At 37.6% G+C, this 14,340-nt stretch overlaps 1 protein-coding gene across 8 annotated transcripts in view; it reads right to left on the bottom strand.

The window, feature by feature from the left end:
- Nucleotides 1-14,340, bottom strand: part of LAMA2 (laminin subunit alpha 2) — a 623,859-nt gene that overhangs the window by 100,104 nt on the left and 509,415 nt on the right. The gene's annotated exons all lie outside the window — the stretch shown is intronic.

Raw genomic sequence — 14,340 nt, 5'->3', positions numbered from 1 at the left:
CCACCAGCAGAGTTAAATTTATCTACATCCTTGCTAATAATACTTGATGTAGTCAGTCATTTTAAGTTTTAGACATGCTATGGTTGTGTATATCATTTTGGTTTTAACTTGCATTTTCCTTGTGACTAATAATGTTGAACACCTTTTAATATACTTATTCCATCTGTTTAAATCTTTTGCCCATTTTTTTTATTGGGTTATTTGTTGTTACTGAGTTTTGAAAGATATCAGTGCATAGTTTGAATACAAATCCTTTATCAGATAATATAATTTGCAAATATATATTCCCTTAGTTTGTATCTTAACACATGCTTAGATTTGAATTGTAATAATTTCGTCAAGAATTTTTACATCTATATTTATAAGGGATATATATATATATATATATATATATATATATATATATATATTTGGTAATGTCTTTGTTTCATTTGTACTAGAGTGATACTGGCCTCATGGAATGAGGTGGGACATGGTTTATTCTCTTCAATTCTCTGAAGAATTTATTACTTCTTCCTTAAATGCTTCATGGAATTCACTAGTGAAGTCATTTGGAGATGAATTGTGTGTGTGTGTGTGTGTGTGTGTGTGTGTGTGTGTGTGTGTGTGTAAGGTTTTTAAGTACAAATTCAATTCTTTAATGGAATTTCAAGTTATTTATTTGTAAATGAATTTTGGTGATTTGTAATTTTCATGGAATCTGTCCATTTCATTCAAACTGTTGGATTTCTGGCATAAAGTTGTGTATTACTGTCTGAAGAAGTTTTAATGACTTTACCTCTTTATTCCTGATATACTGATTTTTTTCTGATCAGTCTGATTATCAACGTATTTATCTTCCACTGAACCCTGGTACCTTTGGCCAGCAACACGACTGCAACCTGACTGAAGTCCATCTGTTGATAGACTTCCCTGCTACTAATTTCTTATCTTCTTGCATTAATGAATATGACCTCCCTTTTGCTCCAAAGCATCTTGTCTTTCCGGCTTTTCAGGAAGCCAATGATTTCTTCCTGGGTTTTCTGTCAACCACTCCTTGCTCAGGGAAGGAAAAGAAAGGCAAGGAGGCAGGACATTTTGATGTGTGGAGAGCTGGAAAAGTATTTCATTTGCAAAGGCCTGGAGAGTTTATGAAGGGCAGTATGAAGAAGTAAAGCTGTTAGGTTAGGGTCCATTTCTGGAAAGCTTGAATATCAGGCTAAAAACACTGAGCGATAAGCAACGGGGAGTCACTGAAAGTTTCTGAGTAGAGTGTATGGTCAGAGCCCAAGTCCCAGAAAGTGAACTGGGAAGGTTTGTGGGAGAAAAAAGAGACACCGGTTGGCTATGATAGTATAGGCTAGAGAAAAGGGAATTGTAACCTCAGGCAAGGGCAGTGGAAATGAGAGTTTGGGTTCAAGGGATGTGGAGGAATAAGATAGGTTTCAGTGTTTCAAGAAGCACTCCAAAATATTCAAGTAGAGGACTGATGGCATACAACTGTCAGTTATAAACAGTATATCAACCACCCAGGTTTAAGAGACAAGCCTTCCATATGATAACAGAATGAAAAATACTAACATGTTATGGATGAATGGAATTGTTTCAACTCATTGGAATTTGAAGAGTTCCTTTTCCAACATTGCTTAGTAAGTCACCGAAGCACATCGACAATATCAGGACAGGTGATGAAGCAGCATTTTCCAAGCTAATTATACTTCATACATATTCATAAACATTGCATCGGAGTTTCTGAGCTGTGTCTACGGCATATGTGAAGTATAAATGAGGTTCTTAGAGTTGCACGATATGTGTTTCTTGCTTTTTAGAAACTGTATTTTTATAAATAAGTTCTTTCTCAGTGTGTGCATATATATATTATATAAAATGTTTATTATAATATACACAATAAAATATGTGTAGGTTGCTGTATGTTTTTATTAATAAGTATTTATAGAAAACATGAGCTAATTTAAGAGATTAAGGAAAGATACAGGGAAAAAAGAAACAATAATGTCTACAAAGATTTTACAAAGGATTTTGCACTTAATTGGCTTTTGATACATGTTAGTTTTCTTCTTCCTATTATCTGTTAAATATTCATAGTGACTCTTGATGAAGTATCATGTCACTGATTAATAGATGAAGGAACTGATTTACCAAAAGGAAGTTTTTAGCTGTCTCAAACACCTGAATAAGCTCTGTTTATTCAAATATGGAGAGACTGCCTTGCTTACTGGAACTGTAGTGGAGAACAAACAAAAAATCCCTTATAAAGAAAGTGATTCTTACCGTAATGGAGCATGGAAATATCAGTGTTTTGTTGTCAGAAGAGGCTCTATTAGGAGAAGAAGATGTGAGTATGGGACCTGAAGTTAAGCTTATCAGGATGGTATACCTGCATCCCAGTGATGTATTATTTCAAAGGCAAATTTGAAAGTTATTGTTTATATTACCTTCTATGTTATACTTTTATTATTTTTCTAAATGGTTCTCAAATAATTTTATTTCTCTCTCTCTCTCTCTCTCTCTCTCTCTCTGAATTCATTGAAAGAGTTGGCTCTAAAGACAGATGTAGGATATTTCTTTTTGTTTTTATTTGTTAGAGAAAGTAGTAATTTAAAATTCATCAGCCTGGTTTGTGAATTATTCCATTGCTTTGTACACAATAATTTATTTTAGAAGCTAAGTCTTGCATATTTCCAAAGGGGATAATGGGCAAAGATATTACATAACCTAGATGATTTTAAGTTTAAAATCTTTTTAATAAAGAAAACTGTTCAGAATGTGCAGGGATACATGTAAATGCTGATGATTAGCTGGAATGTATTTATACGAAGTACATATCAGGAGAAACTTATATTCAGGTATCTTAGACTGTTGTTAAAAATTGGGGAGAAATTTTTTACTATGGTAAAATCATTCTCAGAAGGAATGGTGGAATCTAAACCTATATACATTGTGAAAGATACAATTTTTGAGAATGTTGAAAAAATGTGCATGTGATGTTAATTAAATGTAATTATCCATTGCAAAAATTCTCAATAAGATACTAGCAAATCGAATTCAACAGCATATAAAAAGAATTATTCGCCATGATCAAGTGGGATTCATTCCTGGGATGCAGGGCTGGTTCAACATTCGCAAATCAATCAATGTGATACATCACATTAATAAAAGAAAAGATAAGAATCATATGATCCTGTCAATCGATGCAGAAAAGGCCTTTGACAAAATCCAGCACCCTTTCGTAATAAAAACCCTTGAGAAAGTCGGGATAGAAGGAACATATTTAAACATCATAAAAGCCATTTATGAAAAGCCCACAGCTAACATCATCGTCAATGGGGAAAAACTGAGAGCTTTTTCCCTGAGATCAGGAACACGACAGGGATGTCCACTCTCACCGCTGTTGTTTAACATAGTGTTGGAAGTTCTAGCATCAGACAACAAAAGGAAATCAAAGGCATCAAAATTGGCAGAGATGAAGTTAAGCTTTCACTTTTTGCAGATGACATGATACTATACATGGAAAATCCGATAGACTCCACCAAAAGTCTGCTAGAACTGATACATGAATTCAGCAAAGTTGCAGGATACAAAATCAATGTACAGAAATCAGTTGCATTCTTATACACTAACAATGAAGCAACAGAAAGACAAATAAAGAAACTGATCCCATTCACAATTGCACCAAGAAGCATAAAATACCTAGGAATAAATCTAACCAAAGATGTAAAAGATCTGTATGCTGAAAACTACAGAAAGCTTATGAAGGAAATTGAAGAAGATATAAAGAAATGGAAAGACATTCCCTGCTCATGGATTGGAAGAATAAATATAGTCAAAATGTCAATACTACCCAAAGCTATCTACACATTCAATGCAATCCCAATCAAAATTGCACCAGCATTCTTCTCGAAACTAGAACAAGCAATCCTAAAATTCATATGGAACCACAAAAAGCCCCGAATAGCCAAAGTAATTTTGAAGAAGAAGACCAAAGCAAGAGGCATCACAATCCCAGACTTTAGCCTCTACTACAAAGCTGTCATCATCAAGACAGCATGGTATTGGCACAAAAACAGACACATAGACCAATGGAATAGAATAGAAACCCCAGAACTAGACCCACAAACGTATGGCCAACTCATCTTTGACAAAGCAGGAAAGAACATCCAATGGAAAAAAGACAGCCTCTTTAACAAATGGTGCTGGGAGAACTGGACAGCAACATGCAGAAGGTTGAAACTAGACCACTTTCTCACACCATTCACAAAAATAAACTCAAAATGGATAAAGGACCTGAATGTGAGACAGGAAACCATCAAAACCTTAGAGGAGAAAGCAGGAAAAGACCTCTCTGACCTCAGCCGTAGCAATCTCTTACTCGACACATCCCCAAAGGCAAGGGAATTAAAAGCAAAAGTGAATTACTGGGACCTTATGAAGACAAAAAGCTTCTGCACAGCAAAGGAAACAACCAACAAAACTAAAAGGCAACCAACGGAATGGGAAAAGATATTTGCAAATGACATATCGGACAAAGGGCTAGTATCCAAAATCTATAAAGAGCTCACCAAACTCCACACCCGAAAAACAAATAACCCAGTGAAGAAATGGGCAGAAAACATGAATAGACACTTCTCTAAAGAAGACATCCGGATGGCCAACATGCATATGAAAAGATGCTCAACGTTGCTCCTTATCAGGGAAATACAAATCAAAACCACACTCAGATACCACCTCACGCCAGTCAGAGTGGCCAAAATGAACAAATCAGGAGACTATAGATGCTGGCGAGGATATGGAGAAACGGGAACCCTCTTGCACTGTTGGTGGGAATGCAAATTGGTGCAGCAGCCCTGGAAAACAGTGTGGAGGTTCCTCAGAAAATTAAAAATAGACCTACCCTATGAGCCAGCAATAGCACTGCTAGGAATTTACCCAAGGGATACAGGAGTACTGATGCATAGGGGCACTTGTACCCCAATGTTCATAGCAGCACTCTCAACAATAGCCAAATTATGGAAAGAGCCTAAATGTCCATCAACTGATGAATGGATAAAGAAATTGTGGTTTATATACACAATGGAGTACTACGTGGCAATGAGAAAGAACGAAATATGGCCCTTTGTAGCAACGTGGATGGAACTGGAGAGTGTGACGCTAAGTGAAATAAGCCATACAGAGAAAGACAGATACCATATGTTTTCACTCTTATGTGGATCCTGAGAAACTTAACAGGAACCCATGGGGGAGGGGAAGGAAAAAAAAAAGAGGTTAGAGTGGGAGAGAGCCAAAGCATAAGAGACTGTTAAAAACTGAGAACAAACTGAGGGTTGATGGGGGGTGGGAGGGAGGAGAGGGTGGGTGATAGGTATTGAGGAGGGCACCTTTTGGGATGACCACTGGGTGTTGTATGGAAACCAATGTGACAATAAATTTCATATATTGAAAAAAAAAGATAAATATAATTATCCATTAAGCTACAAAACAGTTATGTAAAATCACCCATTCCCAGAAAAGCTACTTGCATAGGAAAAGGTATAGACAGATAAACAACATTATAAAAGTTTTATATTTTCTCCCCCTTGCTTGTCTGTATTTTCTACTTTTCTATAACAGATATGAACTGCTTTTGTAATAATTAAAAATATCATAGACAATTTTAAAATAAGGAAATCACTATGTGCTGATTTTAAAAGTGTTTTAATATAACCTATATTCTAAAAAATACTACAGGATATTCAAACAAAATAGTAAATAAAAAGTGAGCATGAAAACCCAGAGAGATGGCCTCAATCAGAAATCTGTTGAAAGGCTGTAGATCCTGGCCTGCACACTGCCCTGAAATGGGACGAGGGATTAGATGAATCTCTGTGGAAGACCGAAAGCAAGTGAGCATACACAGGAGACCTGGATGAAACTGGAATCCTCCACAGTGCACATTTAGAATTTGCGACCGTCAACTTTCAGCTTGATGAGAACACCAAGAAGGACAATCAAGAGAGGATTTAAAGCACATAGCTAAGTGAGAATAGGTTTTCACCAATTACAGCATGACGGCCACTGCTCCAGCACCTATGGGTGGCACTAGCTTGCTGCAGTGAGGCAGGAACTGCACAAGCTGTTGAAGGCAGGATCAGCACAAACTACAGGGAATCTTGATTTTGAGTCAAGGCAATGGAGCAGTGTCTATGGGGTTGGAGAACATTCTCAGAGGGCATAAGATTTTTTTCCCAATCAATGTAAAGTCAAACCCAGCATGGTAATTTCACCTCTTGACTATTACACTTATATTTTGAAATCCTAAATAGTTCTGAGAGTACAGCTGCATTGAATGAAATTAGTTCTCACCTATGTTGCATTTTACCATCACCCCAAAGAGTTGCTATGTTTCGGACTGATGACATAAACCCTTTGGTTTTTAGCATTCATACCCTGAATTTTTAAACATGTTTAATGCTAGATCATAAAATCACACTTTGCTTCTTTGTTTCCACTAGAGTTTTTTCATATTATTGACTCAAATGAACATATCACATACAGAGAAAATCACTACAATCAGGGTGGCTTAATGAACACTATTTTTACATACAGATTCAAATTTTTCTAGGTGGCTTAGTCAGATACTCACTGACTTTTTCATGTTTGCTATTGTGTGAATCACTTAGTTCTTAGATAAGTTGCTGAATTGCTGATGGAGGAAAAAGATGCTCACCAGTTTTATTGGCAGATTTAATTGCCATATCAATTATGGATTTATACCATGTTCTCACTAATATTACACTGCTATAAAATTTAAATTCCAATGATTATAGACATTTTTTTTTCAACGTTTATTTATTTTTGGGACAGAGAGAGACAGAGCATGAACGGGGGAGGGGCAGAGAGAGAGGGAGACACAGAATCGGAAACAGGCTCCAGGCTCTGAGCCATCAGCCCAGAGCCCGACGCGGGGCTCGAACTCACCAACCGCGAGATCGTGACCTGGCTGAAGTCGGACGCTTAACCGACTGCGCCACCCAGGCGCCCCCCAATGATTATAGATATTAATAAGAAGTCAAAACTACTGTTTGACTTCTAAAGCAGTGGTTGACAGAATAAAATACAAGTTTTTTTTATATGAAATTTATTGACAAATTGGATTCCATACAACACCCAGTGCTCATCCCAAAAGGTGCCCTCCTCAATACCCATCACCCACCCTCCCCTCCCTCCCACCCCCCATCAACCCTCAGTTTGTTCTCAGTTTTTAACAGTCTCTTATGCTTTGGCTCTCTCCCACTCTAACCTCTTTTTTTTTTTTTTCCTTCCCCTCCCCCATGGGTTCCTGTTAAGTTTCTCAGGATCCACATAAGAGTGAAACCATACGGTATCTGTCTTTCTCTGTATGGCTTATTTCACTTAGCATCACACTCTCCAGTTCCATCCACGTTGCTACAAAGGGCCATATTTCGTTCTTTCTCATTGCCACGTAGTACTCCATTGTGTATATAAACCACAATTTCTTTATCCATTCATCAGTTGATGGACATTTAGGCTCTTTCCATAATTTGGCTATTGTTGAGAGTGCTGCTATGAACATTGGGGTACAAGTGCCCCTATGCATCAGTACTCCTGTATCCCTTGGATAAATTCCTAGCAGTGCTATTGCTGGCTCATAGGGTAGGTCTATTTTTAATTTTCTGAGGAACCTCCACACTGTTTTCCAGAGCGGCTGCACCAATTTGCATTCCCACCAACAGTGCAAGAGGGTTCCCGTTTCTCCATATCCTCGCCAGCATCTATAGTCTCCTGACTTGTTCATTTTGGCCACTCTGACTGGCGTGAGGTGATACCTGAGTGTGGTTTTGATTTGTATTTCCCTGATAAGGAGCGACGCTGAACATCTTTTCATGTGCCTGTTGGCCATCTGGATGTCTTCTTTAGAGAAGTGTCTATTCATGTTTTCTGCCCATTTCTTCACTGGGTTATTTGTTTTTTGGGTGTGGAGTTTGGTGAGCTCTTTATAGATTTTGGATACTAGCCCTTTGTCCGATATGTCATTTGCAAATATCTTTTCCCATTCCGTTGGTTGCCTTTTAGTTTTGTTGGTTGTTTCCTTTGCTGTGCAGAAGCTTTTTGTCTTCATAAGGTCCCAGTAATTCACTTTTGCTTTTAATTCCCTTGCCTTTGGGGATGTGTCGAGTAGGAGATTGCTACGGCTGAGGTCAGAGAGGTCTTTTCCTGCTTTCTCCTCTAAGGTTTTGATGGTTTCCTGTCTCACATTCAGGTCCTTTATCCATTTTGAGTTTATTTTTGTGAATGGTGTGAGAAAGTGGTCTAGTTTCAACCTTCTGCATGTTGCTGTCCAGTTCTCCCAGCACCATTTGTTAAAGAGGCTGTCTTTTTTCCATTGGATGTTCTTTCCTGCTTTGTCAAAGATGAGTTGGCCATACGTTTGTGGGTCTAGTTCTGGGGTTTCTATTCTATTCCATTGGTCTATGTGTCTGTTTTTGTGCCATAAAATACAAGTTTTATGTGAGTTAAAATGTACAACTTGACTAACACCATATTTTATTGAGCCTTTTGAATGCAATATGTACTCTGCTAATATTTGCATGGTCCTTTATGTAGGAAATAAAAACTCAAAAATGACCTTGCAAGTATTCTTTATGTATTTTGGTTCATCCAATTATACAAAGCAAATACTAAAAAGGACAGACTGAAGAGAAGATATGACCATACTTCTAAACAAACACTCATTAGAAATGCCTTAATGTTTAATCATACTATTGCAAGATTCACAGTGTTTAACTTTATGGTTCATAGACCAATAGCAATGATGTCAAAAGAATCTTGCTATTATAAGGACTCAAAAACTAATAAATAAGAAGAAATTATTAGGAATATTAATATTAAAGGAAAGAATAATAATAGGAAAGAAAAGAAAACATAATAGAGGAAAAGAATAAACTAGGAAAAAGTTGGAAAGTATTATTTTTATTAGCAGGACAAATGAAAACATATAATTATTGTTGGTTTGAGGACTGATTAGAATTCTGATTATGTCTGATTACCCTTTGTGATGTTTTTCATAATGCTATTTACACATTAAGTACATTAAATATATAGTTACAGTTTTTAAAAATTTGAAGTGAAAAATTTAAATGTGGACATGCTTAATACCACACACTTAATAAATAATCCATGAGCACCTCTTGTAAGTATTATAACTAGGCCAATGAAGAGTAAGAAATGATCTCATGCAGTTGGAGATCAAATATGAAATCAGTTAAAAAGATTTGGGCTCTAGGGACTATATTTACCATATGAGTCAAGTCAAGGGATGAATCAGAATAGACTACACAACGCACTTAATTTGAAAGCAGATCTTCTAATCCCCAAATTCTGTCTTGCTATCTACTTTCTCCAACGAAATTTAGAAATTCCAGTATACCACTAGAACCTAATTCTGGCACATTAAAAAGAAAATCCCACATGACATCTACATTGAAACAGATATTAAGACACTATCTCAAACTAAATAGGGAAAGAAAGTAATTTTATTTTTCCTTTCAAATTGCCTTCCTCTTCAACTTTCCTATATCTTGTAGCAATATAACTATCTTGTCAACTGTGAAAATCTAAGCACCCTGGCCATTCTAGATTTCTGGCATTAGTGTTTGGAGATGGGAGGGGGCTATCTACATTTAGTGATCAGCTCTTGTACATCAGGCATTGTCTATATGAAAATCATGGCACACTGTGTGAGAAAGAGTGAAATATTCAGGGGGTCCATTGTGGTGATCCATGTTTCTGTCCACTAGGGGTCTATTATCAGCTTACATTTTAATTCTGGGGATATCGTTTTCTGGAAAAAGTAGGAAGAAAACAAAACACCACAGTCACCAAACAGTGAAAGGGCATGTCCCCCTCCCCCCCACTGTGCACAGCAGGGCGCAAGCAGAGAGACTCAGCATTTTCTAAAGCCCAGGGATCTTGGGGCTGTGCAGTCTGTATCTGACCCAAAGGTTTGCTCAAAGGGACACTGAAACTGGCCACCTTACTGCTCACCACACCGTGTTCCCGGTGCATCTCACCCAGTGATACACCTTTTTCTGACTCATCCAACCACTCCGTGGGTTAGTGGGGACCCTTGAACATACCTTTCCCATGAAGAAGTAAAATATAGGAAGAAAGCAAAAGACTCCTCTGGATTACCTAATTTAAAATCTGAATCTTGAGCAAAAAAACACTGTTTTCAGGAAACAGTACCAAGAGACTAAATAAAATGGAGTAACTGTGCAGGGAAGATGGTAGGAATTAAGATGATATGAAGAAAAGGAGGTAAGAGAAAGTGTGTTACTTCAGCAGAGGAATCTTCACTTTAGCAGGGCCAATGTGCTTCCCTAACCACATCAGCAGGGGTCTTCAGATACTTCCTCCCCCTCAATCCACTGCAGTTACTGCACCCTCACCTTGCTCAGGAGGGTATAAGCCAGGTTGGGGGCCCACAGAATCTGAAGAAGGCCAGGCCTCCGAAACAACAGGTGAGGGTAAAGGAGGAGAATCAGTCATGAGAATAGGAATAGATAATTCCCTGCAAGTCCTTTTGCAGAGTGGAGTGCCCCTCACCCCTTCACAGTTGCGCAGAGCAAACAGCATCCAGACATCAAGTGCCCCCAGGGTTCCCCCACTGAAAACAATCCAAGAAGGTCTTTTTTAATGTTTATGTAGTTTTTAGAGGGAGAGAGACAGAGTGCAAACAAGGGAGGGGCAAAGAGAGAGGAAGATACAGAATCTGAAGCAGGCTCCAGGCTCCAAGTTGTCAGCACAGAGCCCAAAGCGGGGCTCGAAACCACAGCTGTGAGATTATGATTTGAGCCAAAGTCAGACACTTTACTGACTGAGCCACCTAGGCGCCCCTTTGTTTTGTTTTGTTTTTAAATTTTTTTTTCAACTTTTTAATTTATTTTTGGGACAGAGAGAGACAGAGCATGAACGGGGGAGGGGCAGAGAGAGAGGGAGACACAGAATCAGAAACAGGCTCCAGGCTCTGAGCCATCAGCCCAGAGCCTGACGCGGGGCTCGAACTCACGGACCGCGAGATCGTGACCTGGCTGAAGTCACACGCTTAACCCAGGCGCCCCAGCCCCTTTGTTTTTTTTAAAGGTTGTTTGTTTGTTTATTTTGAGAGATAGGGAGCTTGAACAAGGGAGGGAGAGAGAGAGAGTGGGAGAGGATCCCAAGCAGGCTCTGCACTGACAGCAGGGTTCGATCCAGGAAACATGACATTACCAGAGCCGAAATCAAGAGTCAGATGCTTAACTGACTGAGCTAGCCAGGCGCCTGCCAATCTGAGGGGGTCTTTTAAGGAAATGCTTCTAATTAATCAAAGTTATGGTTATAGACAAAATATAAATGTTATTAGCAGGACGATATGGAAGTCAAAACGGTAGAAGTTAGAAGGAGGACAGGGAGAAACAGAACTAGAGAAAGGATGAGGGCACAAAGATCTGTATTTTACAGAGTGGGGGGCCCATCATTGATGGAACAAGAAATAAAGCTCTAAGTTTAAAAAGTTTAAGTTTAAAAAGAAAACACTAAAGGATCTAGACACAGTAAGGTACGCACATTGGGAGATATGTGGGAAGGAGATGTGATGTGATACAATCTAAGTGAACTTCAGGCCATTTATCACGGCAGTAAGTAAACAGATCATAACCTAAAGTGATGAGTCACCTGATAGCATGATCATAATATTATCAAGAGATATTTAAGGAGAAGAAATTGTTGGAAGACTTAGCAATGATTGTACCTGGGGGTGTGAGTTTAAAGGTGAGAAAAGTTAGGTCAGGGGACTGTTGCTTGAAATTACCTGCTTCTCTTTTCAATTTAAAAGCAAATAAAATATGCATGCATCATGAATTTTAAAAGAAAGAAATTTAGGGCCTCTTATTGGTGTGAAGGATGGGGACGGCTGCTTCATTTCCAGGAGCCTTAAGAACCACTTTCCTTATATTTTTCAGGGCAGATATTCCTCAGAACTGATTTTCAATTTCTTCTTACTTTCATTTCAGTTAAAACACTTATAATTTAAGTATATTGATAAGAACAGAAATTAATATAGATACCTGTACTCTCATCAACCATATTTGACTACTATTAACTTTTTATTGTATTTGTCTAGATCTCTAAATATATATATATTTGGATTTGGTTTGATAATATTTTAAGTTTTACATCTCTATTTATGATTGACCTATAGTTTTTCTTTCCTTATAAACACTTTTAAAATATTTTTTATTTTGAGAGAGAGAGAGAGAGAGAGAGAGAGAGAGAAAGAATGAATGAGCAGATGAGGGGCAGAGAGAAAGGGAGACACAGAATCCAAAGCAGGCTCCAGGCTCTGAGCTGTCAGCACAGATCTCGACACCGGGCCCCAAATCATGAACCACTAGATCATGACCTGAGCAAAAGTCAGATGCTTAACTGACTGAGCCATCCAGGTGCCCCTGGTTTTTCTTTTAATACTGTCTTGTACAATGTTCTGCCACCAAGACCATACCAGCCTCATAAAATAAGCCAGGGACTCTGTCATTGTTTTTCTAGTCTTTAAAATGTTTTGGACATTGAGTCCTTGAAATTTTGGTAGACATTATCATTTTGTTATAGGTAGACTATTAACTACTGACTCAACTCATTTAATGACTAGATTTCTACTCAGGTTTACTATTTCCTTTTTAGTAAATTTAGATTTATTGTCCACTTCATCAAACACTCAAATTTATTTGACTAACGTTGCTCATGTACTCAAGTACATCCATATTTATTAAATCTATACTATCTCTGGAGTCATTTCCCCGTCTTCATTCCTAATCCTGTCTATAGGTGTCAGTTCTGCTTAATTATTCTTGTTTTGCCTGTTTACTGCAAGAATCAGCTTTCCATTTTGTCAATCCTAATATTTTTTCTAGGTCACTAATTTCTGCTTTTCTTTTTATTCCTTTATATATTATTTTTAATTTCTTGAACAGAAACTTTAGATAATTCGTTTCAGTTCTTGTTTTTTCCTCGTATCTGCATTTCAAACTTCACTTGCCACTTCAGTGACACTTTATTTGTACTTCACAAATTTGGATGTGAAGTTTTATTTCCATTTAGCTATTAAATATTTCATAGTTGTAATTTCAAACTCCATTTTTCTTTGACCCATGAATTACTTTGAAGTGTGGTTTTTTCTTTAAAACATTTTTGGGGAGCAATCTTTCTGCATAATTTCTTAATTTTATTGCACCATGATCACAGAATACAATCTAGGTGCTGCTGGCTCAGTAGGATTTGCTTGGGGTGCCTGGGTGGCTCAGTCGGTTAAGCGTCCGACTTCGGCTCAGGTCATGATCTCGCGGTTCGTGAGTTCGAGCTCTGTGCCGACAGCTCGGAGCCTGGAGCCTGTTTCAGATTCTGTGTCTCCGTCTCTCTCTGCCCCTCCCCCACTCACCCTCTGTCTCTCTCTCTCCTTCAAAAATAAATAAACATTAAAAAAAAAAAGGATTTGCTTATACTTGTTTTGTGATCTAGTTCATGGTCTTTTTTTTTTTTAAGGTTCATGTATGCTTTATATAATGGGGCATATAGAATTAATTATCTAATTGATGTAGAGTTCTATAAGACCATTAAATCAAGCTTGTTTATTGTACTTTTCAAATCTCCTTCATCCTTACATCTCCTTGCTTGACCTATGAAGTTTTAAGAGAGAAATGGTAAAACTTCCCACTATTATTGTGGATATGTTGATTTCCTCATTCTGACTTTTGCCTTTATTCATTCTTACTCTTTGGGTTCAAAAATTTTTATTCTTCCTGCTAACTTGATTCTTTTATTATATTGAGAGGTTTTTCTTTATCTCATAACTTTTTTAAAATGTAAAGCCTATTTTGATTGTTTATTAATATTAGTACACCAGCTTTCTTATGATTAGAGTTACCCTGGTGTATATTTTTTGCATCCCTTCTTTTTCAGTCTTCTGTACCCTAAGAGTTAATGTTATTTTGTGTATGTCATATACAGATGGCTGTGTTTGTTAAACACTTTGAATCCAATATAATATTGTCATAAAACTAGTAATTTTAACCTATATTTATTATGAAGATAACTTGAAACTGAGACATTTAATGCTCATCAAAAATTCTATGTGCCCATTTTTCCTAGCTTCTCTTATAGTTCAATTGAGGCATGTGACTATTCCTGATCAATAGAGCAGATATCGTCCAGGCCAAGGGAGGGAAGAGTAGGCATGTCTCTTTTGTCTCTCTCCCTGCCAGGACAACCTTGGAGGCTATGTAGTATGGTGTAGCTACAAGATGGAGTAGG

Source organism: Felis catus, chromosome B2 (assembly GCF_018350175.1).
Source record: "Felis catus isolate Fca126 chromosome B2, F.catus_Fca126_mat1.0, whole genome shotgun sequence".
Lineage (NCBI taxonomy): Eukaryota > Metazoa > Chordata > Mammalia > Carnivora > Felidae > Felis > Felis catus.
Note: the sequence above shows the minus strand (reverse complement) of the source record. Positions and strands in the feature narration are given on the sequence as shown.